This window comes from Macrotis lagotis, chromosome X (assembly GCF_037893015.1).
Source record: "Macrotis lagotis isolate mMagLag1 chromosome X, bilby.v1.9.chrom.fasta, whole genome shotgun sequence".
Taxonomy (NCBI): domain Eukaryota; kingdom Metazoa; phylum Chordata; class Mammalia; order Peramelemorphia; family Peramelidae; genus Macrotis; species Macrotis lagotis.
The window spans coordinates 453,390,806-453,417,272 of NC_133666.1; the positions used below are offsets into that span (position 1 = coordinate 453,390,806).

A 26,467-nucleotide genomic window follows, 5' to 3' on the forward strand; every position below is an offset into this window, starting at 1 on the left:
ATGCCCAAAGGGCAACAAAAATGTGCATACCCTTTGACCCAGCAAGACCACTACTGGGTCTATACCCTGAAGAGATGATGAAAAAGGGTAAAAACATCACTTGTGAAAAATATTCATAGCAGCCCTGTTTGTGGGGGCAAAGAATTGGAAATCAAGTAAATGTCCTTCAATTGGGGAATGGCTTAGCAAACTGTGGTATATGTATGTCATGGAACACTATTGTTCTATTAGAAACCAGGAGGGATGGGAATTCAGGGAAGCCTGGAGGGATTTGCATGAACTGATGATGAGCAGAACCAGAAAAACACTGTATACCCTGACAGCAATATGGAGGTGATGTTCAACCTTGACTCGCTCATTCCATCAGTGCAACAATCAGGGACAATTTGGGCCTGTCTGCAGTGGAGAATACCATCTGTATCCAGATAAAGAGCCATGGAGTTTGAACAAAGTTCAAGGACTATTCCCTTTAATTTAAGAAAAAAAAAACATATCTTATTGTCTGATCTTGTTACCTCTTAGACTTCTTGTCTCTTCTTAAGGATATGATTTCTCTCTTATCACACTCAATTTGGATAAATGTACAATATGGAAACAAAGTAAAGACTGACAGATTGATTTCTGGGGGGGTGGAGGGAAGTAAGATTGGGGGGGAAATTGTAAAACTTAAATAATATCTTTAATAAAAATAAATTTAAAAAAAAGAAATCATGAATGGTCAGACTTTAGAGCAGCAGGGAAAGTAAAAGGAACTGGTACTTAGCAAAGCGGACAGAACCAAGAGAACATTGTACACATTAATAACATTGTGAGCTGACCAACTATGATGGATACAGCTCCTCTCAGCAGATCAGAGATATAGGACAACCCTGGGAGACCTGTTATAGACAGCACAATCCACACAATCCACAACCAGAGGAAACATAAAGCAACAACTTCTCTTATGCTTTTCCTTCCTATCCCATGTTTTCTTTCTTTTCCCTGAGTCCTAATTCTTCATACACAAAATGACTAATATGTAAATATGTCAAACACAAATGAACATAAACAACTTTTAACAGACTATTCACAGATGAAGGGAGGGGGTTGGGAAGGGAAGGTAGTAGAAAAATGGTATATTCAAGTGGATTAATGTTGAAAAACTTCTATAACATGTAATTGGAAAAATAAAATATCTATTAAAAAAAGGAAGTTGAGGAGTAAAGGACATAAATGTTTAGCCTCAAGTAGATTATAAATTCTAAGAGGGCATGGACCAGTTATAACCCCTTCTCTCTATTCTTAACAGTGTCTAGCCCAAGCCTAGACATTCAGTAGGTGCTGTTTCATTGACATGCACTGGATGAGGGAGAGAAGATTTATTTCCATCAGTTGGTAGAATTACCTATCATTCAAATGAACAGAATTCATCTTAATTCACTGTGGCGAGAAGTTGATTATCTTTATCTAGGAGAAAGCTGAAATTACTTTGTTTTAAAAAGCAGGATTAGGCTTATATTAACCCCTTCCCATAAGGAAAATTCTCCTTCATGCACTTCTCTTTAATATGAATCTTTTGTTCCAACCTAGATTAGGGTAAGTTTATGAGAATAGACTGAGTCTTAACTAATTTCTGTGTTTTGGTGCCTAATATAGTCTTTGGCATAAGGTAGGTACTTAATTGATTTTTGAATTAAATTAAATGCTCTTGAATGAGACTTCAAATTTTCATTTTTCTTGAGGACAGTATCATCCTGAGAGATCTTTCCAGGCTGGAAATGAGGTATCTACATAATCAATTATTATCAATAATCAGAAGGTGAGACTTAGCGGTGACTTGTGCAACCTTTACAAGAAGTCACGGCAACACTAAGACCAATATATTATTCATGTTCGTTTTCAAAGAGTTTATTGAAATTTTCAAATAGAACTCTTTTTTTAAGTAGGGGTCCTTTCTTTTGACCAGAAGATGTGGACCATCAGTCATTCTTTTTAATTGATCAAACATTCATTGAGTGTTTACTAAGGACCTGGCATTATGTCATTTAAGTAGAAGTAGGAATGAAACTTTGTTTGACCAGAAATGGAACCATGAATGTAAAGTCATGTGACTTAACAACAAAAGAACATTTAGCTTGGTTTATAGTGATAGGAAGACTTGAGTTCATATCCTGCATCTAACATATACTGGCTATGGATCTGTGGCCAAGTCATTCAATCTTTTGAGGACTCGGTAAGTTTTGAAAACTTAAGTCACAGAGACAATGCAGACCTCCATTAGTAGAAGGAATTTCTTTTTCTTTTTTAATTTATTTAAGGCAATAGGGTTAAGTGACTTGCCCAAAGTCACACAGTTAGCTAATTATTAAGTGTCTGAGGCTGGATTTGAACTCAGGTCCTCCTGATTCCAGGGGCAGTGCTCTGCTCTATCTACTGCACCACCTAGCTGCCCCAGGAATTTCTTTTTACCAATGAAAAAATTACTAGAACTTATGCACCCAAATGAGTATTGTCATCTTGGAAGGCTACATGTTTAATTCAATAATATTGCCATTGCTTCAATAAATACCCCTTCTTGCAATTGCCTCTGTATCTTGGATAGTCTCTTTACTGGTGGAAATTTCTTTTTTCTTTTTTTTTAGGTTTTTGCAAGGCAAATGGGGTTAAGTGGCTTGCCCAAGGCCACACAGTTAGGTCATTATTAAGTGTCTGAAGTTGGATTTGAACTCAGGTACTCCTGACCGGGCTGGTGCTCTATCCACTGAGCCATCTAGCTGCCCCTCCTGGTGGAAATTTCAATCCATGAAGATGGGGTTTTTGGGAAATGGTCAAAAGTCCTTGGGGACCAAGTCAAATGAAAGGACTAAGTCAGCTAATTCAGCTGAGTACTACCATGTTTGGTCAAAAATGACTATAATCATAAGGTTATGAAACTAATTGTCATATGTGGTTTGTAAACTGTCCCTGAAGGCAATCACCAAAGGCAAGTCTGAAAATCAATTATGCAGGATCCACCAAATATACCTTAAAGGTTTATTGTGTGCAATGCTTGAGACAGGTTAGGATCCCTGCCTTTGAGGAACTTACAATTACTAAGGGAGGCAAGACCACACAAATAACTGTAACCCAAAGTAGAGTGTAATATCAGGAGAAGAGATATTCAAGGAAAGTATCATGAATTCTCAGAGGAAGAATAGAGAACATTTCTGATGGTGATAATTAAGTAAAAGCCATTATGGTCACATCTAAGATGAGCCTAGGTCGCCTAAAATTTCAACAGGTGGAGATAGATGTGCTTAGGTACCTGCATTAGGCATTTGAGATTCAAAGACATAAATGAAAAGGACCTGCCCTCAAAGAGCTTACTTTCGTGTGTGTGTGTGTGTGTGTTTGTGTGTGTGTGTGTGTGTGTGTGTGTGTGTGTGTTGGGATAGTGATTTAACATAGGTAACTCTTACAGTGGTAGAATCCAGTAATACTTGAGAATATTTGGATATAGGACACAATAGTGAGGGAGTTATCAAAGATGATGATGTGAAGTATTGAAGTGGGGTGATTGGCAAGATAATGGCATTAGGTACAGAAATAAGGAAGTTAAGAGATGGAATAAGTTTTGGGAAGAGAAGACAACATAAAAAGGGAACATGAAAAATGCCTACAAATATTTGGAGAGTTGTTACATGTAGGTGTCTAGAACTAGACAGAAACTGAAACTTCCAGAGAAGATGGATTTTTGACTCCATGGGATGAATTTTTTAACAACTTGAGATGCCTAAACACCCTGGACAATTGACAAGGATATTCTTTATTATTTGGTAAGTATTACCATTATTACCAATCCTATTTTGCAAATGAGGTTCAGAGAAGTCAAGTCATTTGTCCATGGTCTTCTGATAAGCCTTAGACTTGAGCCCCAGGTCTTCTGTCTTCAAGAGTTATACTATTTCTACTGTATCATGACACCATAAATGCAATGAACAGTTAATTAATAAACATTTATTAAGAATCTTCTATAAGGGGGGCAGCTAGGTGGTGCAGTGGATAGAGCACCAGCCCTATAGTCAGGAGGACCTGAGTTCAAATCGGACCTCAGATACTTAATAATTACCTAGCTGTGTGGCCTTGGGCAAATCACTTAACCCCATTTGCCTTGCAAAAACCTAAAAAAAAAAAGAATCTTCTATAAGGACAACTTAGGTGGCCCAGAGGAATCAGTTCAACTGAATTCAGTTCAAGAAATATTTATTAAGCACCTACTCTGAGCCAAGTATTCTTGTCCTAGAAGACCTGAGCTTCAATCTGATCTCAGATACTAGCTATGTGACCTTGGGCAAGTCACTTAACTTCTGTTTGCCTCAGTTTCTTCATTTGTAAAATAGGGTAGTAATAGCCTACCTGACAGTTGTGAGGATCAAATTATGTGATGTTTGTAAAACCCTTTTCACAATACATGCCGTATAATAAGTATTATATAAATGCTGGCTATTGTTATTATTATTATTAGGTGCACTAGGTGCTGAGTCTGCAAAGAGAAAAAAAAGATTTTGCCATCAAAGAGTTCACATTTGATTGAGCAATACAGTATCTGATGACATTGTGAAAGTATCACTGAAAGAGTCCAAGCAGAAGTTGAATTAGTACTTGTTTGAGATGTTGTAAGACTGAATTCTGGAATTAAGGGAAGAATGGACTAGATGACCTCTTAGCATCCTTCTTACTTCAAGATTCAGAGAGCACAATGGGAGGTGCCCAGCCTTAGGGTTCAGATACCTAAGGTGTTAGTCCCAATTGTGATACTGCCTCAATTTGCCAATCTACAAAATGAGGAGATTTAACTTAATGATCTCTATGAACTTCCCTAGCTTTGATAATTCAACTGCTGCTTTATATACGTTTTATATACTGTTTCTGGCTGTTTCAGTCATGTCTGACTCTTTGTGACCCTATTTGGGGTTTTCTTGGCAGATTCAGTTTATTGATAAGGAAACTGAGGCAAGCAGGTTAAGTGGCTTGCCCAGGGTCACACAGCTAGTAAGTTTCTTTTTTTTTTTAAGTTTTTTGCAAGGCAAATGGGGTTAAAGTGGCTTGCCCAAGGCCACACCGCTAGGTAATTATTAAGTGTCTGAGACTGGATTTGAAACCAGGTCCTCCTGACTCCAGGGCCGGTGCTCTATCCACTATGCCAGCTAGCCGCCCCTGCTAGTAAGTTTATGAAGTAGCATTTAAATTCATGAAAATGATTCTTCCCCACTTTGTCCACCGTGCTGCTTAGTTTCCCTCTCTTGGGCTAGTTTTCAAAATTCTGTGACCATTTCTAGTCTTGAATTATTGAGGGATCCCAGTAGGAATGTATTGGTGCCAGCTTGGATCACCTCATGGGAGTCAATCATTAAATTTTCAGTGTGCACTGTTATACTTCAGAAATTAGTAAATGGTCAGGGTTTGATTTATTGTTTTGTTGATTATTATACTTAAGAAACTTAAAAGTATGTCCTAAGCAGAGTTCTCCCCCAGAGAACTGGTGTTAAACAATTACCAGCATACCCCTATGGCCCAGAGACCAGTAAGAAGCAGAGACAACAGCGGTAGTTATCATTACCAAATTGAGATTTTGTCTTAAAAGGAATTCAGAAAGGAATTGTTTTGATACTTAAAAGGTTGTTTAAATAAATGAACATTCCTTTCCTCCTCTACCTCCTCAGTTTCTGTCTCTGTCTCTTGGATTCTGTCTCTGTCTGCCTCCCTCCCTTCCTTCAATGCTTAGCAACTGGGAGTCATTCTATGATTTATGGTTTTGTGAGGGACTTACTTCCTGATAATCATTTTCTTTATCTTGGAAAAAAATTAATGGTGGCATAGTCCAGAAAGATCCTCTGGGCAAGGGCTTCATGAAGTCAGCATGTTCCACAACATGGGAGATAGAAAAGCCATTACAGGAGAATATAGATTTCCAACATTCACCCCACAACCCCACATTTAGCCTTTGTTGTTGACTAGGAAGGTTAGGCCTGACACCTACCAGTAGACAAGAGGGGATGCCACACCCCATTTTATCACAACAGCCTAGAAATTAGTCTGGGTTCATTTGGGGCCAAAAGCAGAGGAACCAAAGTTGTTTTTTTTCTAACTTGGGCTCCAATTTGGAAATCTTATCAAGGCAGACCAGCAGCATAAGCACATTTTTATAACTTCCTTCAGAGTCTGGTGTCAGGCATTCACCAGATAAGGTTTAGAGGCAGTGTGCTAGCAGCAACTCCCTCTTTCCCAGCCTGTTTGTCCAAATAAACTAGTTTCAGATTGCAGTGACGGATGATTTGGTTTTCTTGTGTTGGCAGAAAAAAGGTGAGTAGACCTGTCAGCTGCTTGGCCTCACACTTCATCCCTTATCTAGAAATCATTTTTCTAAGACTCCAGATTTGAAATCTCTTTAAAGGAGTTGGGTCTAACAGAAATTTACTCATTTTAGTCAATTCAACAGTTACTGGACACCTACTATGTGCAAGATCTCCTCTAGAGTCATTGCCTAGTCTTTCTTTAGGATATGAAGCTTCTGGAAGGCAGAACCAGTAGGGCACCTGTTCTGGCAGACCTACAAAATGGGAATGGCAACTCTATTTAGCAAGAACCAGCTTTGCTAAAGTCACTAGGTCAGATCATATGCTCATAGATATAGAATTGAGGGTGACCTTAGAAGCCATGTAATATATAATCCAACCCCCTATTTTACAGATGAGGAAAGTTATTTACCATAGTTTTTACAGATAATAGGTTTCATAACATGATGGGTTTGGAGATACAAAGGACATTCCAGGCAATCTACTCTACTTTCATTTTAGAGACAAGGAGATAGGCCTAGAAAAAGTCAATTCTATTCAATTCAATAAACATTTATTAAGTACCCATTAAGTATGTGGCACTGCTCTAAGCCCCAGGGATGCAAAGAAAGAAAAAGAAAGATAGACCCTGCTAATGAGGAACTTCTATGTAATGGGAGAAGACAAAATCCAGAAAGAAGATACCTGCAGTGGGTACCTCTTGGGGACATGATGTTCCATGGAGTTTTGAAACCAAGCTGAACTGCTGATGGAAAATGGAGAGTTACTTGGGTTAAATGACTTGTCCATAGTCATACACATAATTAATATCAGAAATGGAATTTGAACTCAGATCTCTGATCCAAAGTCAATAGCTTTTCAGGCTTCAGAGTGATGAAATCCAGGAACTCTGGAAAACTATCTGCCAACTTTACTAAAAATGTTAAGGCTCTAATAAGGATGGGATCATCAAATTATAGACCTAGATCTATAAGGGAACTTAGAGATCATCTCCTTCAATCCTCTTTTTTCAGAAGTGGAAATTGAGGCTCAGGGAGATTGAGTCTAGGGTCATAAAAGTCCTAAAGTCAGAGTCAGGGTCTTTGACAGCAGAAGCAGAGAATCCTCTCTAGATAGACAGTCTCATAGATGAATCCTAAGTAAGTTCTTGAATCTTTGAAGTATGTGCAAGGCATCATGACTGAAACCCCTAAGAGTATTCCACAAGCCCTGAGAATCCACATGTTCATTCACTTTTCACCAAACAAGATTTAAATGCACAAAAACCTGCTTGGGACAGTGAGGGAGAAGGAGAGATAAGAAATCATCTGTACCATCAAAAGAACATTGATGTGCATAAATGACATGCATGTATATGAACAATGAGTAAAGAAGAGCAGTTCAAATCTGACCTCAGATACATACTAGCTGCCTGACCTTGGGAAAGTCACTTAACCCTCTTTACCTCAGGGGTCTCTGAAGAAGAAAATGACAAAGTATCTTTTTTTGGGGGAATTTTTGCAAGACAATGGTGTTAAGTGGCTTGCCCAAGGTTACACAGCCAAATATTAGTTAATATACAGCTAGATATTAAGTGACTGAGGGAAATTTGAACTCCTAACTTCCTATCCACTGCACCACCTAGCTTCCCCTCCAGTATCTTTGCTAAGAAAACCCCAAATGGGGCCACTAAAATGAAAAAGATAACAAAGCAGTCCTATCAAGATGGAAAGACATACTATGAATAATTGTTTTTTGCAGAGAGAAAGGGCAGAAACTAGTTCAATGAAGACAAGAATAATAATAGTGTAAGGTGTAAGGTTAACCAGATAACACAGTAGAGTGTTGGGCTTGGAGTCAGGAGGTCCTGAATTCAAATCCAAGCTCAGATACTTATTAGCTATGTAACCCTAGGTAAATTAGTTAACCTTTGTTTGCCTCAACTGTAAAAAAAGAGACCTTGGAGAAGGAAATGTCAATTCACTCCAGTATCTTTCCTTTCAAAATAGAGTCAAAAGAGTCAGACACAACTAAATGACAACAGTGTGGTTGAGACTAGACTGAGAAACATGGGTAGAAGTGACCCACCTCTCTCCAAGGGAGACTAATTCCTGACTAGAAGGGAGTAGGAGAAAGAACCATGAAGGTGACCTTTCCAATTTCCTCTGAGAAATGGTACCAGAATAGAATTACATTTATATTCTGCTCTTTCTCCTCCCATATTGCTGATTTAGGAGAACAATTTCAAGATTTTTGAACCACTCTCCTGGCTGCTATCTCATTTTTTTCTTTGATTTTGTTTTGTTTTGTTTTGCAAGGTAATGGGGTTAAGTGACTTGCCCAAGGTCGCACAGTTAGGTAATTATTAAGTGTCTGAGGCCAAATTTGAACTCCGATCCTCCTGACCTCAGGGCCTCGCTCAATCCACTGTACCACCTAGCCCCTCCTCTGACTGCTGTCTCTTAAAGGAGAAAGATAACCCAAACTTCTACCCACTGATTCCACCAAATACTAGTTATACAAAAGACCATCACAAATATTGAATGGTGAGTAAACTCATTTATCCCAAGCAAATAGCAATAGAAATCTGAAACATTAGATTAATTAGAACACAGCAGACAAAACACAAGAGTGAATGAGTTCTTAAATGGGAGCAAAGTGAGATCTTACTCAATCAAAAGAGAGGCCTTCATCTCACCCAAGGGTTGAGACTCTAGGGAAGTAAGCTGGAAACGAGGGACATGTTGAAACACTGACTTCTGCTACATATTTGCTGCTTTCAAAGTCTTTGCTCCAAGGAGACATTCTGGAGCTGTGTTTGTCTCTCTCAAAGCGGAATTGGAGAATGTTTCTTTTCTTTAACGCTCTTGAACCAACTCCAACTCCTGGGTTGGCATGCAGTGCTAAGTCATCATTCTTTCCATCACTTAGGAGTCTTACTCAAAATGGCTTTCATCATTCTTAAAACACAGATTATTATACTTGCATTTGCAAAGCATTTTAAGGGTTGCAAAATGCTTTGCATATATTATATATCATTTGATATTCCCAATAACCTTGTGAAGTAGATACTATTGTCCTTATTTTATAAATGATGAAACCAAGTCAAACAGAGGTTAAGTGACTTGCCCAGGGTCACACAACTGGTAAGTGTATAGTAGAATTTGATTTCAAGTCTCTGAAGTCCAGCTCTCTGAACTCTGTTCTACCTAGCTACCTCTAATACTATGGAAGAGATGGAATTTGACTTTGTCTTAAAAGATGGAAAGATTTTCCATAGTCAAAGTAGATGGAGAAGGCTTTTTAGAGGCAGGATTACCCTGAGCAAAGATGACTAAGGCAGAAAATCTTCAGTGATATTGAGAGGACATAAAATATATGAGAGAGTAATGTGGGATAAAGCTAGAAAGATTGGTTGGGACCACTTTGCAGGAATAAGGTCTTCTTTCTCACTTCCCTTTAGACTTCAGTTATCTATTTGCTTCCAAGTTTCTCTTTGAAGACAAATTACTTTTTTTAATTTTAATTTATTTTTTCCAATTACATGTAAAGATAGTTTTCAGCATTCATTTTTGTAAGATTTTGAATTCCACATTTAGAGAGTATGTAGAGAGTATTTTGATAAAGGTTATATATATGTATAATCATGTTAGACATATTTCTGAATTAGTCATGTTATGAAAGAAGACTCATAGGGAAAAATCATGAGAAAGGAAAAAACATACAACAAATTTGAAAACATGAAACTGGTATGCTTTGGTCTGTATTCAGACTCCACAGTTCTTTCTCTGGATATGGATGGCATTTTCCATCACAAGTTTTTTGCAATTGTCTTTGATCTCTGAATTGTTGAAAAGAGCTAAGTATGTCAGAGTTAAGTATCACACAATTTTGCTGTTAAGATGTAAAATGTTCTCCTAGTTTTGTTCATTGAAGAGAAATTTTTAAGAGGGAATGTTTGCAGGCTGCCTGCTCACCTTCCCAAGTTGAAGCTGCTTTTTGATTTTTCTCTGATAGGTGACCTCTCAAATCTATCCCTTCTTGCCTCACCTTGAACACTAGGATAGGAAGTTTGAATTTTTATTTGGAAGTCAATAGGAAGCCATTGGAGGTTTTTGAGCAGGGCAGTAATATTTTCAGAGACTCTGAAGTAGGAAGATTATTCTAGTAGTGATCTATAAGATATCTAGGAGGAGAACCTGGGGTAGGGAGATCATTCAGATGAGAAGTCCTGAGGGCCTGGATTAAGGGAATAGTGATGAGAATGGAGAAGAGATAGATTTGAAAGAAAATGAGAGCAACAGAGTAGTCTCTTCTAATAGAGATTGGGCTAATCCCTCAATATCCCCTCAAAAAGGAATAAATCCATAACTCAAAGATAAAAGAGGAATACTCCCGAGTCTGCCCAATTGAGGACTGCATTGACAATGAATGCCAGTCATTCTGCAACCATGTTTTAGTCTGGGAAATGATGAGAGATTATGTCTTCTCTTATTAGACAGGGATGTATTTAGGAAGCCAGGTTGCATATGTTATAAAATGAGATAATGTGAAGTATTATATAAGTAATAGTATTTATTGTTTAAAGTTTATCAATATTAATTATAATTATAATATAATGGATAGCCATTAATAGCCACTAATAGCTAATATGAATAATTTTTAATGTTTACTAAATTATTTCTAGTTTATTATTATTATTGTTATACTATTTATTATTTATTATTAAATTATTTAAACATTTTCATTGATGAATGTTGAGGAGAGATGGATTTGGAATTGATATAAAAAAAAACTTCCCAACATTTGGAATTGGAAAAAAAGTGTCCTGGGCTATCACAATAAAAAGTGGAGACTGCTTACTCAAGGACTTCAAATAGAGTACACAACTTGTCAGCAGTTTTGTTAGAGGGCTTCTGACTCTCTTGATTCTGGGAGATCTATGGAAATGAGGATAAGGTTAGCAATTTAAAGATAAATGAGTGCCTAAGAGGAAATGGGCATCAGTAGATTCAGACCCACACAAAGGAAGCTTCCAAAAAATCTTGACCCAAAGTTAGAGGAGTCATCTCATTGTTTGAGGCCAAATGTCTATAGGACTGTGGTAAGTGAAGAAAAATGGTGTAAGATGTGACCTGTCATAGATATCAAATGTGAAAGGACAATGTTTCCATATCTCTTCCTTAGTTTCCCTTTTGTAGAAAATGGGGAAGGGGAATGGGAAGAGTGGGAGATCAAGATAATTCCCCAAAACTAGCACAAAAGAATTCAATTTAATTAAATAGAAATGCTTAAATGCCCATTGGATGAAGATAATTGTTCTAGACTGGGAAAAATGCAACGTTTAGATGAGGGCTGTGTCTCGGGGTAAGTTCTGTCCTCATGACGTTAGTCTTGTAAGCTAATAGAATTGAAAACAAACTTCTTGAGAGCAGAAAATTTATTTTCTTTTTTTAAAAATGTCTTTGTAACCTCAGTGCCTAGTCTAGTGTCTGGGCAAAATAGAAGGTTCTTAATACATATATTGAGTAATAATAGAATGTGATTGGAACAAAAGTCTAACCTGGTCCACATCCAAGCAAACTAGTTGATTTTTCCCTTAAAAAGGAATTGAAACCATTCTTGAGACTTGATTGTTTCAGGTTTAAGTTTTACCATCACCTGCTGGGTCCTAAAGCATCCAGGAGGACCCCCAAGAGTGCTTAGCTGGTGAATCATGATGATCAAAGCTTCCTTAGCTGAATCAGCTAGAGGTATCCTTGATGCATATGGTTTTAAATATGCCTAAGTCGATTTCTTTTTATTAACTGTTGAATAACATAAATAAAAATCTCAATTTGTTTCAATTTTGAAAATAAATGATCATGGGACTGGCTTGAATTAGTCCCTATCCAAAACATGGTGGAATATTACCTGTATCACTAGAATACATAAAAATAAATGGTGAATACACTACTTATGAGAAGTAGTGTGGCTTAGTAGCATCCTGGTCTTGGGACCAAGAAGCCCTGGGTTTAAGTCCTAACTCTGACATATACAATTGAGTGACTATGGGTAATTCAATTGACTTCTCATTGAGCATTCTCTGAAACTTTAAATTATAGACAAGTTGCTCATCTGCATTAGTGAAAGGAGATTCAGTATTGAGAATTCCTTGTAAGTAGAAACAAAATTTATCCCCCCCAAAAAGCCTAGAGGGGCGACTAGGTGGCGCAGTGGATAAAGCACCGGCCCTGGAGTCAGGAGTACCTGGGTTCAAATCTGATCTCAGATGCTTAATACTTACCTAGCTGTGTGGCCTTGGGCAAGCCACTTAACCCCATTTGCCTTGCAAAAACCTAAAAAAAAAGTCTAGAAAAGAATAAATGCATAAAAAAATTCACCACAGAGGGTCAAAACAAAATGAAGCTGCCAGGGGAAATGAAGAAGCCTGCTAAGCCCACACATAACAATCAGCTTTGATTAGACTCCTCCCTCCTAGTTATGTGACCTTGGATGAAAGATTTAACCTCTTTTGACCTCAGATTTATCATCTGTAAAATGGGGACAGCAAATAGCTCATAATGGGGAGAATCAAATTTGTTAGTATATGTAAAATGTTTTACAAACCTTTAAATGCTACATAAATGCTACTTATTATTTATATTATAATTGTTGATATTGTTATTATCTCCCTCCCTTACTGCATCTGGAAATTCATACTCTTTCTCTTCTCCCCTACATCAGTTGTCCTGGGACTCAGGAAGGCTATGGTCTCTGTTATCTGATTGTTTCAGTTGTATCTGACTTTTAATGGTGCCATTTGGAGGTTTTTTTTGGCAAAGATACTAGAACGGTTTACCATTTGCTTCTTCAGATCATTTTAGAGATCAATAAACTGAGCCAAACAGAGTTAAGTGACTTGCAAAGGGTCACATACCTATAAGTGCCTGAGGCGGGATTTGAATCTGAATTCTTCTCTGACTTGAGGCTTTGAGCTCTACCCACTGCACTACCTCATTGTGCCATTTGTAGGCTCAGTGTAGTAAAACTGCCACTTAGAGAAAATGATTTTTGTTCTCATCAATGCACAGACCTTTTTTCTTGGCCTCCTGCAGTTTTCATCTAAATTCTTCCAACTTCCTGTCCATGGTGGAAACCATGGTGGCCTGAATGGCATCCAATTTTCCATTATCGTCTGCAGAGTATTTCTGGAGGGAATTAGACAATGCTGAAGGGAGGCTGGACTCTCAGTTCCAAAATCAGAAGATCCAAAGGCTAAGAAGCCAGTCTCATATAAACCTCAAACTCTATTTAGGGAGCTTGATGAAAAAAGGCAACTCTCCTACTTGAAAAACAGTTTTATAGAAACTCAGTCACTGAGTCAGTGTAATTCAGCAGGAAGGATTCCTGGCATTGCACCCAGTTGAATCTAGCTTACCTCTGCTATTGGTCATCCCACCATATGCTAAATCACTTATTTACTCTTGCCTACCAATCTATACCTTGGAGATGTCCATACTTCCCTCATTAGGATAAAGCAAGAGACTAGATAGGAGAATGCTTTGGAAATAAAAGAGGTATCTAAAGAAGAGGTATTTTCTTTTTTTTACCACATCTTGGTTCTTTTTTTAATTGACAGTTTATTTTTTCCAATTACATGTCATAAAAGTTTTTCAATATTCATCTACTTGCACATTTATATTATACATTTTTCTACATCCTCCCTTCCCACTCCCCCCAGCAGCTCACAGTATAGTAAAAATTGTACATGTTCATTCATGTTTAATATGTTTACATATTAGTTATTTTGTGTATGATGAATTAGGACTAAGGTAAAAGAAAGAAAACCATGCAATAGGAAAAAAAAAACGTAAGAGAAGTTTTTAAAAAAGTGAACATAGTATCCATTCAGATTCTTTGAGTTTTTTTATTTGTTTTGTTTTGTTTTCCTCTGTAACATAAATATGCATTAACAACAACATTATGAGTTGACCAGCCATGATTCAAGTAGCTTCTCTCAGAGTTCAAAGATCTAGGACAAGCTTGAGAGACCTGTTATGATGTTGTTAATGTGTACAATGTTCACTTGATTCTATGCCCTTTGCTCAGCATCAGTTGGTATAATTCTTTCCATGCAGTCTGACCATTCATGATTTCTTATAAAACAATAGTATTCCATAACATTCATATACCATAATTTGTTCAGCCATTCTCCAATTGATGGGCATTCCCTCAATCTCCAATTCTTTGCCAGTACAAAAAAAGAACTGCTATAAATAATTTTGAACTTGTGAGACTTTTCCCATCCTTTCTAGTAGTAACATTGCTGGGTCAAAGAGTATGATCAATTTTATTGTTCTTTAGGCATAGTTCCATATTGCTCTCCAGAATAGTTGGAGAAGTTCACAAGTCCAACAGTGCATTAATGTCCCAATCCTCCCACAATTTCCACTTGTTTAGATCTGACTTTGTGTGAAAAGTATTTTGCAATTGTGTTCATACAATTTCTGGGTTTTTCTTGGGAGGTAGATTTCCAAGCATTTTATGATGTCTACAATTGCTTTATACATCTTAGTTCTTAACATCGAAAGCAACACCCAAAAGATGAAAATCTGAATGAACGTTAGGAAGATTGGGGTAGGCCACAGGATACTGTCAAGAGAATAGGATGAAGCTGCTAAGTGGTACAATGGATAGAGTTCAAGACCTGAAGTCCAGAAGACCTGAATTCAAATTTGACCTCAGACACTAAGTTTGTGACCTTAGGCAAGAGAGGGGGAAAGAGAGAGAGAGAGAGAGAGAGAGAGAGAGAGAGAGAGAGAGAGAGAGAGAGAGAGAGAGAGAGAGAACCATAGTTAGAGGACCTGAATCTGAATTACAATTCAGCTGTAGCACTTGTTGTATGTGTGGCCCTGACTAAGTCACAGCCCAGGCCTTTCTGGACTTCAGTTTCTTCATCTTTTAAATGAAGAGGCTACATTAAGTGATCTGTAAGGTACCCTCCAGCTTTAAATCTATGATTCTAGTTCAATTCTATCTTACTCTCATTCTTTTCTTCTGGTTAGAGATCATAGGATCTTAGATCCTAAGACTTGTGGCAATTTTGTCTCTGGCCCTACCAATGCATCTATCTTTGTTCATTGGATTCCAAAGTAGCTGAAAACCCTTCTCGTATAACCTAATAAGAAAAAGCTTCACAATCTTCAAGGTATTCCCAGAAGTTAAAATTGTTTTTCTGTGTTCTCAGTAGGAGAATTCCAAGGACAAGATGGGAAAGTGAAGAAGAAAAGGGAACAATTCACAGACCAGAAGGTATATTCCTCTTTGTGTCCCATCTATGTTGGTAGAGGACCCTATTTGCCTTGGGCTCCCATTCCCATCATTGTCCAACATGCAGAAATAAAACGTGAATGGTTGGTTCTAGTCCTTCCTTTTTGAAGAAGATCAAAATGACATCATCAAGTTAGAGAATTAGCCATAGTGTGTCCTACTGTGGCTGATAAGATCAATAAGAGCTCAGAATGGTCTACCATGGATTGGACACAAATAGAACATGTAAACACTTGAGGTGATTACTCTAAACTTATGTATCTCAAGTTTCCTTTGAGCTGCTTCAATTCTGCAGAGCAGAATTTCTGATGAGGGCATTCTATGTTGGGCAGTCTTGTGCCAGTGTCTCCTATGTTGCAACATGTAACACAATATGAACATGCAAACACAGAGCCAATGGGGAATAGCCCACAGGACTGTGAATCCAGAACCTTTTGTATATTCATTTAAATTCTTCCTTTTTCACATTGAAGGTCCAATGGACACTTTGTTTCACAACTCTGTCTTGTTATAATTCCTTTCCTATTTTTTCCTTTCTTCCTTTTCCTTCCTCCCTCTTCCATCCTCTAACTCTTCCTTCCTTCCTTCCTTCCTTCCTTCCTTCCTTCCTTCCTTCCTTCCTTCCTCCCTCCTTTCCTTTTTAAAGGATAATTGTTAAATCTGTTGGCCTTCCTCTTGGGGCTTAGTTTATTAGTAGTATCAGAGCAGTCAAAAAACCAGTACTAAATTGTGATCAGCAGTTCCTGAATCTAGAGTCCTTGAAAATCCATGCTAAAACTTATCTCCCAATTCTGCCTCTACCCAAACCCCCACATTTCTGGATACTCATTTTTTTCAGAGAAGGCTTCTCCAAGCTGCCATCTACCTTTGAAAAACAGCTCTCTCATTTTACCCTAGATGTGCAGAAAAGGAGAGTGGAAAGGAACCATTTGAGATTTGCCTTTGACTTGGTAGAAAAAATGGAAATGAGAAAGAACTGCTACCTTGGTGTGGGGAGGGGGGCAGGAAATTAGCCAGGTTTAGCTACTCTTAAAATAGTATTTAGGTTCTACCAGGTCCCTTCAGATCTACCCCAAGAGTAATTTTCTTTTCTTTTCTTCTTTCCCTTCCCTTCCCTTCCCTTCCCTTCCCTTCCCTTCCCTTCCCTTCCCTTCCCTTCCCTTCCCTTCCCTTCCCTTCCTGATTTCCTTTTATCTGTCTTTCTTTCTCTCTATCTTTCTGCCATAATTTAAGACAGAATGGGCAACAAAGGTTTCTGGGAGAAGATGGCATCCAGTTCTTCCACTGAACAATTTAGTTTTTCATCTCGGTCATGCTTTCTATTTCTGACTCCTGCACAGGCACCATCATAGAAAAAAAAATCCCAGGTAAATGTAATCCACACAGTAATCAATTCACAAGTATTTATTATTAATGATAAAATAGCTTTACTTAAAATATTTCATTGGATCCCCACAGCAAAACTTTGTGAGATAGGTGCTATTATTACTTCCATTTTATAAATGAATAAGTTGAGGTTCAGAGATGTTAAATGGATTTTTGTAGGTACAAAGAGTTCTGAGACGCTGGAGATAAGGACTCATACTCAGGTATTCACAACTTCAGATTTAGTACCATATCCTGTTCCATGCTGTCTAGATTTATCAAGAAGGTCCTGGGGGACAAAATTTAGCTCAGAGTTTCTGCTCTCATTGAACTTATAGGCTGTGGGTATGGTGGAAGGAAGGAATGGCAAAAACACATTTAACTATAATTCATACTATCATATAATAAGAGCATCAGTGAGTTCAAAACAGGCCCACAGGAAGTTATTACTAATCCGGGCTACCAAGGAAGACTTTGCAGAGGACCTGGCATTTGAGTTTGACTATATGATAGATGGTAAGAATTCAAGTGAAGAGGGGAAAGGGAGCAAAGGAAGGGCCTGAGGCAAAAGACTGCTGGACCAGGTTGAGGGGCAAAACATCATAATCATTAGAGTGCTGGCCTTAGAGATAGGAAGATCTGGGTTCAAATTTCACCTCATACAAACCCTCAGTGCTCTAGGAGACTTTCTAAAACGCTAAGGTGCATAGAAATTTGCCAACATGAATTCGTATGAATAGTTTCCTCTTTTGCAACTTCCCTATCCCAGTTAAATCCAAGATGTAGTCTCTGTTCTCCATAATGGATAAGTGGGTGGCACCAGATTATTTTCAGTTTCAGTCCCTGTTCCTGTCTACTATAAAGTGTATGAAAGGACTAATATAGGTTAGCATAGACAAGTGGGTGGCACAAGGTTGTGCAGAACTTTGAAGAACAGGAAGAAAAGTTAGCATTTTATTCAGTAAAGAGTAGGTGCCACTGCAATTAATTTGAGTTGAGGACAAGACTATGATTACACAGTAGGAACCATTTCTTTCCCAGTTTCACTTGAGAGTCAGGTTTGACTAAGGGTAAAATGAGTTGTTCTTGGGTCTCTCAATTCATTGTCCATTTCAGCCAAATGGCTCTTATTAAAACATGGAACCTTCTTGCTCCTTATTTTTCTTTCTTCATGCTTTTACCAGACTATTCCTCCTATTTAGTGCCAGAATATTTGGGAAACATAGCCAATCTTAAATTCTTGGCACATTCTCTTATAATTAGGAGGACCATAATAAATTAGGAAGGGATGCTCCCAAATAGGACAATCTTCAAATCGTTTGTTTGGGATTTGGAAAATATAGATGAATATTAGATAATAAATAATAATAGATAATTATTCAGTAAGTATATATATATAATTAGCTTTAAATTAATTTTAAAATTAAAATGTAAAATTTTGTGGCCAACTTGGCTCTTTAGTTATATTTTGCTCAGGTGACTAGTATATGTGTGTATACTAACATTAACAAGTGATTAGAAACATCTGGGGCAAAACTAATGTGGGATTTAATAATAATATACAGAGGGAAGAATCTACATATGGGCAAAGGGAAGCTAATCCAAGTTGGTATTTGATTTTTATGCCTTCCAACCTGGGATTTCATGGAATGGAGACATAGCTTCATGCTCAGTTGTAATTGTAGGACTGATAGTATAGGTACCATTAGTAAAAAAGATATAAAAAAAGATATAGAAAAGAAGACATTAACTAATTCACCTAATTCTTGCCATTCCTATTTATATATTAGTTCTGATCTTGAAAGATGAAGCAGCTCATGAAACAGTCCTGGGCAACTTGTCCAAACCTGACCAAACCAAGACTGATTCTGAGCAACCTGCAGTTGATTCTAGCTAACACTGCTTTGTATTTGGAGGTTAAAGGGAGAGGAGTTTTTGACAAATGTACTGATTTAGAACAAGCAAAATCCACTTTAAAATGTTTTATATCCTTTAAAACACAGTTCCAAATGTACTAAATAAATGTTTGTTTTGATCACTTTATCCGTCCACCCATTCATTCATCAATCAACCAACACGCATTTTATTTTATTAAGGCATACTTTGTGCCTCTGGCTTTCACTGATTGGCCAATAATAGGTTCCAGCCCAAGCCTCACTTGCTCATTGTTTGGATTTTAATAGTTCAGAGTGAGTGTAAAAATAGCAGCTGTTTCTGTTCTGGTCAGAAACTGAGGGTCTTGGTCTCCCAAAATGATTCTTTTGTGAAAGCAAACCAGGTCCCCTTTTGCCTCAGTTCTTACATAGCCCTTTAATTATAGAATGCGTGTTGCCTCAAAAAAACTGAGATTGGGAAAGACCTTAGTTTAAAAAGGCTATGATCTCCCACTGCTTCAGGATCATTGCCAGTCATCTTGACTTATGTTCCTAGATTCTGATGATTCTGGAGAAGGTGAGGTTGAAGGCATCACCCTTCTGATGTCATTGGTTCTCTTCCAGAATGAAGGATGAATAACAACAAAACAAAAATGTGTGAGGAGGGGTTGTTAGGTGGTAAACTGGACAGAGTATTGGACTTGGTGTCAGGAAGGCTTGAATTCAGATCTGACTTCAGACACTAGTTGTGCAACGCTGGGCAATTTCCTCATGTATAAAATGAACTGGAGAAGGAAATGGCAAACCACGAGTGTCTTTGCCGTGAAAACCCAAATAGGGTCACAATGAATCAGATACAACTGAAATGACTGAGCAACAATGACATATGCTAGGAACTGTGATAAGTGCTGGGGTTGGGGGGAAGGCAAGAAAAGAGTGCCTGACCCAAGGAAGTTTACATTTTAGTGAGAGAGAAAACATTTGAATAATTAAGAATGCAAACAGAGTGGATGGAAAGTAACTATAGAGAGGAAGGTTTGTAACAATGGAGAAATGAGAAAGGTCTTTTGTAGAGCCAGGTGAACCGGGTCTTGAAGAAATCCAGGGATTTTAAACCATGGAAGTGAAGGAGGGAGAGTGTTTCTTTCATTAGAGAGATGGGACATGCAATGTCCTCTGTAAGAAACAATCTGGAGTTGGGGTTCTGACGAAGAGAGAGCATTGTGCAAGGTTTTGGAGCCCTCCAGTTAACTGTAATGTTGTTCAAACAGAGCTGTTCTCCTGGGAGGATTCATCAGGGCTGGAAAACTCAGTATCATGACTTGTACATCTTAGTGATTCTACTGCTGTATATATTGGCACCTAGAGTAGAATCACACCTCCATGCATTTACCTTAAACATCATTAGTGGTGGATGGTTGGTATTGAGTCAGCATTGAATTTGTGCCTTAAATATAATTAGAGGAATTAGAGATGGGAGGAAAAGATCTATTTTTGACTCCTGCTACACTGGTACTATTGCAAAAATAAAAAGAAATCCCAAGTAAATATAAAAGGAGCATTAATCAACCCACAAATATTTATTATTATTTTATTATATCATTAGAAAACAATTTATTTTTTTATAATAATAATTATGATTATGATTATTATAATGATAAAATAGCTCATATTTATATAGAATGTTGGTTCCTAAAACACTTTTACTTTAACTATTTCATTGGATCCTCCAAATTGGATCCACCAAAACCCTTTTAAAATAAGTGCTATTGTTATTCCCATTTTGTAAATGAAGGAGCCCCTCAATTTACATGAAACCCCAGTTTAAGTAGATCCTTTCAAAGAAAATTTGCTATTAATGTACTTAAAAAATTTTATATATGGCGAGGGGTTTAAATGACTTATCCAAGGTCACACAGCTAGGCAATTATTAAGTGTCTGATTTGTACTCAGTACACCAGAGTACACCAGTTAGGGCTGGTGCTCTATCCACTGCACTGCCTAACTGCCCCCTTATTAATGAACTTTTAAGAAAAAGCATAAAGTCTTAACAGTTAATGTGAGGAATATGGGGTTGTTTGTCAAGAATGTCAAGGGAGATTGCTAGTTTACATTACAAAGATGGGGTCTGTCTGTATTGGTGCCTATGGGCTGATATGTGAATTAAGACAAAAGATTTAACCTTAACCTGATTAAAAAAAAAGAAACTGAGATTAGATCAGGTCTGCTCCATCTAGTTTTGAGTTAACCTAGGGTTTCAGGCCTTTTCCTTTGCGCATGCTCAAAGGAGAAAGCTGTTCTTGCTTATTAGTATAATGAGTAGGTCAGAGAAAAGGTATGGGGGGGGTGAATGTATCAATTAGATTGTGACTCCAGCCAATGACTGACATGAAAGGGAAGGACTTTCAAAGTGTATATAAGACCTAACATTTCTGGGATTCAGGAACCCTCTCCCCTTGAGAGAGGTGTGCCATTTATTAAGATGTCTTAATAAAGAAAAAATTTAATCACTCTGGACTAAGTATTCATGAACCATTTATTATAGTTAACTATTATCCTGGAAAGAGAATTATGAGGAATTGAGAGGAGATCTTGAGATTTTTCCTGAGATTTGTTGATTTAACTGTCATAGAGAAAGTCTGTGAGAGACTTGGATAGCACTTTGTTCAAAAATGATAATTTATAGAAGTATGGAAGTATGATAAAGAGGCAGGCATTCCTAGTTCTTATAATATACTAGCTAGGAAAACCCTCGATGGCAGTGGCAAGTGGAGTTGCAATTTCACTTCAGTAAGGCACAGAAAGTATAGAATTAAGTGATGAAAGGGGTACAGAGGTAGGACAGTGGATGAGATGGCAAATGCAGACAGTGTGAGGAAGAAGAGGGAGAGGGAGAGAAGCACAGAGAATCACTCATGTAATCAAGGAGTAGAGTGGACCGGGCAGCATGAATCCAGATGGATGAGACTGCTGAAGGGCAGGAGTTTGAGGTTTCATGTTTATAGGTGTTTTTGTACCAGCTTGGGGGTAGTTCATTAACATTCAAATCATCAGGGCAGCTAGGTGGTACAGTGGATAGAGCACTGGTCTTGTATTCAGGAGGATGGAAGTTGGAATCTGACCTCAGAAACTTTATTCTTATTAGCCGTGTGAACTTGGACAAGTCACCTAATCCTGAATGCTTTGCATCCAGAGCCATCCCCAGTCATTATGATTCACATCTGGCCCCTGGATCCAGGTGACTCTGGAGGAGAAAGTGAGACTGGTGACAGCACAGCACCCCCTCACTCACATCCAATTAATGTGCTTGTCATGCCATCAACCCCTGATGCTGTGGTCTTCTTCAAAAACAAAGGACAAACATTATTATCCAAATCATCTCAAAGTCTGTAAAATGTTAAAGTTAACATGTTCACATCACCTCAAAATTATAAGCACCTTTGGCAGTCTGCTGTTCTTATTGCAGATGTCTGGAATTTGTCTGGGATTGACATATCACAGGACCAGAAGGCTCTGATATCTATTACTAGGATGTAAATTTTGATTAATATGTGATTCAATTTGTAAATTATGATCTTTTGATATTTGAAAAAGTTTGCATGTGACTTCCAGGTTCCCCTTTGTGAATGTATTCACTATTATTATCCCTTTATATTGACTTCTTATAAATTTACTATAATGACTAGAAGTGGGGGTGGCTAGGGGACCAGAACAATATACAATTTTAGCTAAACTGTCACGGATGTGGAAGATTGGGGAGAAATACTTGAACAGCTGATTGTCAGGAGAAAGAGATTGGGTGAGACTTGGAGAGTTAATTGCTATCTTTGAAAGAGTAGGAAAAGACATTATGAGAGATTCGAGTCTATTTAGTCCATGGAGACCTTCTGAGATAAATTCCTAAAAGGCATTAACTTGCTGCTTGAGAGTACTGAATTACTGGACTATGGTTTCAGTGTTCTGGAGGAGCCAATGGTCACAACTCTTGGGGACTATATGACCTCTCTCAGAACTGATACATCTTTGAAATATTCTTTTATGTTTCTAGTATTATCAGCTACTGTTAATAAATTATATGACTAGTGATGCTATGATTTGTCTAAGCATAGAAGTTTGGGGTTTGAAAGGAATATTTATGGGAAAAAGTTTCTTTAGTTTTTATTTTTTTCCAAACTGAAATAGGTGTCTTGAACTAATTAATTAATGAAAACTTTTCAAGTTCTTGTGGGGAGGCAGGATGGTGATAGAGACAGAAAGTTTGAATCTTGTTTCTGACACCTATTAGCTGTGAGCACCAGAGCAAATCACTTAGGACTGTAGGTAACTCTCTAAGACTAAATAGCAGAGAAGTTGCCAGACTGCACTGAAGGGAAAGAAATATCATTTATATAGTATTTATTGTGTGCCATTAAAGGCTAAGCACTTTATAAATATTATCTCCCCAATAAGTCTGCCATAGGAGCCTGTTATTCTCTCCATGTTAGAGTTGAGGAAACTGGGTTAAGTAACTTTCCTGGTCTTTGTGAAGTCACATTTGAACTCAGGTATGCTTGTCACCAGGACTGGTACTCTATCCATTACATCACCTAGCTGCCTTAGATAAGCCAGATAAGTGTTTCACAATTTTAAGACTATAATCATTTATCTCTTGCAACTCCTTTTTCTTTCATGCATTCCTCACCTGTATTATAGTCTTATAGAAAAACGATGAATGATACTTTTTTTTTTTTTTTTTTAGGTTTTTGCAAGGCAACCGGGGTTAAGTGGCTTGCCCAAGGCCACACAGTTAGGTAATTATTAAGTGTCTGAGACCGGATTTGAACCCAGGTACTCCTAACTCCAGGGCCCGTCCTAACTCCAGGGCCCGTGCTTTATCCACTACGCCACCTAGCCGCCCCGGAATGATACTTCTTAAATAAATCACCAACCTCTCATGCTTATCTAGCAAAGAGTGAGATTGTATAGGTAGAACAGGACCTGTTAGAAGCAATGTTTTTTATAGAATAAACATCTCCAAGGCCAAAAAAACCACCCAAAGTCTGACTACTTTTTTGTGGGTTGGTCCAGTATAGAGCATTTTTAGGCTAATATTTTTCAAATCAACTTTTTTCTGCCCCAACATCTCTACTGACCTCCAATCTCACATCTCCCACTGGCTTTCAGATATCTTGAACTGGATGTCCAGTAGCCATCTTAAATTCAACATATTCAAAAGAGGGATCATACTCTTTCTTCCTGAATCCTCCCTTCCTCCACCTTCCCTGTTACAGTAAAGGGCAACATTGTCCTGGCCAGAACCTTGGGTTTGAAGTCATCTTGAGTTCCCCACTATATCTCACCTGCCATATTCAATCTGGCTCCAAGGCCTGTTGATTTTACCTTTGCAATATCTTCTGAATTCTCTCTCTCCTTTGACACTGCTACCAACTTGGTGCAGGTCCTCATCACCTCACTAGCCTATAAAGTTGGATCTGCCCACCTCGAGTCTTTCCCCATGTCAATCCATCCTCCATTCAGTCACTAAAATGATTTTCCTAGAATACAGGTCCAGCCATGCTGTGGCTCCTATCTCAATAAACTCTAGTGGCTTCCTATTGTCTCCAAGAGCAAATACAAAACCCTCTGCTCAGCATTCAAAGCCCTTCATAACGAGGCCCCCTCCTACTTTTCCAGTCTTCTTTTACCTTATTCCCCAACACATACTCTTCCATCCAGTGGCACTGGGCTCCTGGCTGTTCCATAAGCTAGACATGCCATCTCTTGACTCTGGGCATTTTCCCATGCTGGGAACATCCTTCCTATTCTGTTCAGACTCTGAATTCCTTTAACTCTCAAATAAAATCCTACCTTCTGCAGTCTTTGCTAACCCCTCTTCATTCCAGAGTCTTCCTTGTTATTCCCTATTTATCCTGTTTATGGCTAGTTTTGTATATATTTGTTTGCATGTTGCTCCTCCTCCCCCCACTTCTAGAATTTTTTGGTTTGTCTTTTTTGCATTGCCAAAGTCTCTGGCACATAGTAGGCAACTATTGAACAAATATCCATTCTGGTTTTGTTCTCTCAGGGCTGCTCTCGGGGACAAAATTCATTGATGAAAGAACTGTATTATTACAGTTCTTGAGTTCTTTTTTTCAATTACGGGAATATTGACAGAATCATTTCCCTTGCCTCTAAGTCAGTATTAGCTATAGGCATGGTGACAGGATTGCAGTCCCAGAGAAGCAATGTGGGGTAGTGTTAAGATACTAGAAGTCTCTACTGATGAGACCTAAATTGGAATTGCACCTTTGACACTAATTATGTGTGACCCTGAGCAAGTCAGTTTCCCTACCTGACCCTGTTTCTCCATAGTAAAAAGGGAGTAAATGAGTTCTTCCTACCTCATCGAGTTGTTTTGTTAATGTTAAGGAGCTAGAGGAATGCTAGTGTTCCTGATATTTACTCCAATTGTCTTGTCCACATTTTCTTTTTAAACTTCAGATTCCTCACATATAAAATGGGAATAGTAATAGAATATGCACTATGTACCACACTCATTTTTTTTTTAGTTTTTCAAGGCAATGGGGTTAAGTGGCTTGCCCAAGGCCACACAGCTAGGTAACTATTAAGTGTCTGAGGCTGGATTTGAGCTCAGGTCCTCCTGACTCCAGGGCCAGTGCTCTATTCACTGCACTGCCTAGCTGTCCCTCACACTTATTAAGAGTTTTGTAAATCTACAAACTGCTGTGTAGATTTGACCTATTATTGGTTATTGACCTTGCTATATTGTGAACAATTCTTTCCCTAATGAACACTTCCTTGATGTTAAAACAAGACTTTTCTGGTGCTTCTCTTTATGTTTTCTTCCTACAAACTTTTCTTTTACAGCATTCCTACAGCAGCTTCCAAAAGACAGCTAGGTGGCACAGAGTTCTAGTCTTGAAATCAGAAGGACCTGAATTCCCTATCCTGCTTCAGCTATTTGTGCAACACTGGCAAGTTATTCATTCCCCCTCTGTCTCAGTTTCTCCATGTATAAACGATCATGACAGCACTTCACAGGATTGTTGTCAAGATCTAATGAGATTGATTTATATGAAGTGTTTTGAATATCTGGATGTTATATACATATATTACTTATATTTGCAAAATATTCTACAAAAATGATCTCATTTTAGGGGCAGCTAGGTTGTGCAGTGGATAGAGCACTGGCCCTGGAGTCAGGAGGACCTGAATTTAAATCCAGGTTCAGACACTTAATAATGGCCTAGCTGTGTGGCCTTGGGCAAGCCACTTAACCCCATTGCCTTGCAAAAAGCTAAAAATAAAATCTAATTTTAACCTCACAATAACCCTGAAAGATTGATGTTATTATTATTCCCATTTTACATATGTAGAAACTGAGACAGAGGTTAAGGGACTTGCCCAAGGTAAAACAGTGGGTAAGTATTCTAGATAGATATCTGACTTAAATTTCCTCACAAGTCTCCTGCCTCCTGGCTAACTGTGGAAGAAAAAGAAAACTTCCCTTTATGAGGATTAGGCCTGCGTTATATTACTAGGGAGTTTTGTGAGCATCAAAATGCAAACATCAGAGAAAGATCAAGAACTCAGTAGCAACAAGAGTTTAGTATTGAACAATTT

General features: G+C 38.0%; 1 long non-coding RNA gene across 3 annotated transcripts; it reads left to right on the forward strand.

Annotated features, from left to right (window-relative positions):
- The first annotated feature begins 6,254 nt into the window (after positions 1-6,254).
- Positions 6,255-26,021, forward strand: LOC141496844 (uncharacterized). 3 transcript variants are annotated; one of them, XR_012471180.1, is made up of 5 exons: positions 6,255-6,321; positions 15,523-15,587; positions 16,839-16,972; positions 23,583-23,634; positions 25,712-26,021. It is a non-coding gene; the product is annotated as an uncharacterized LOC141496844 (long non-coding RNA). The 3 variants fall into 3 exon arrangements; XR_012471181.1 differs by having other exon boundaries at positions 16,843-16,972; XR_012471179.1 differs by lacking the exon at positions 16,839-16,972.
- The last annotated feature ends 446 nt before the right edge of the window (positions 26,022-26,467 follow it).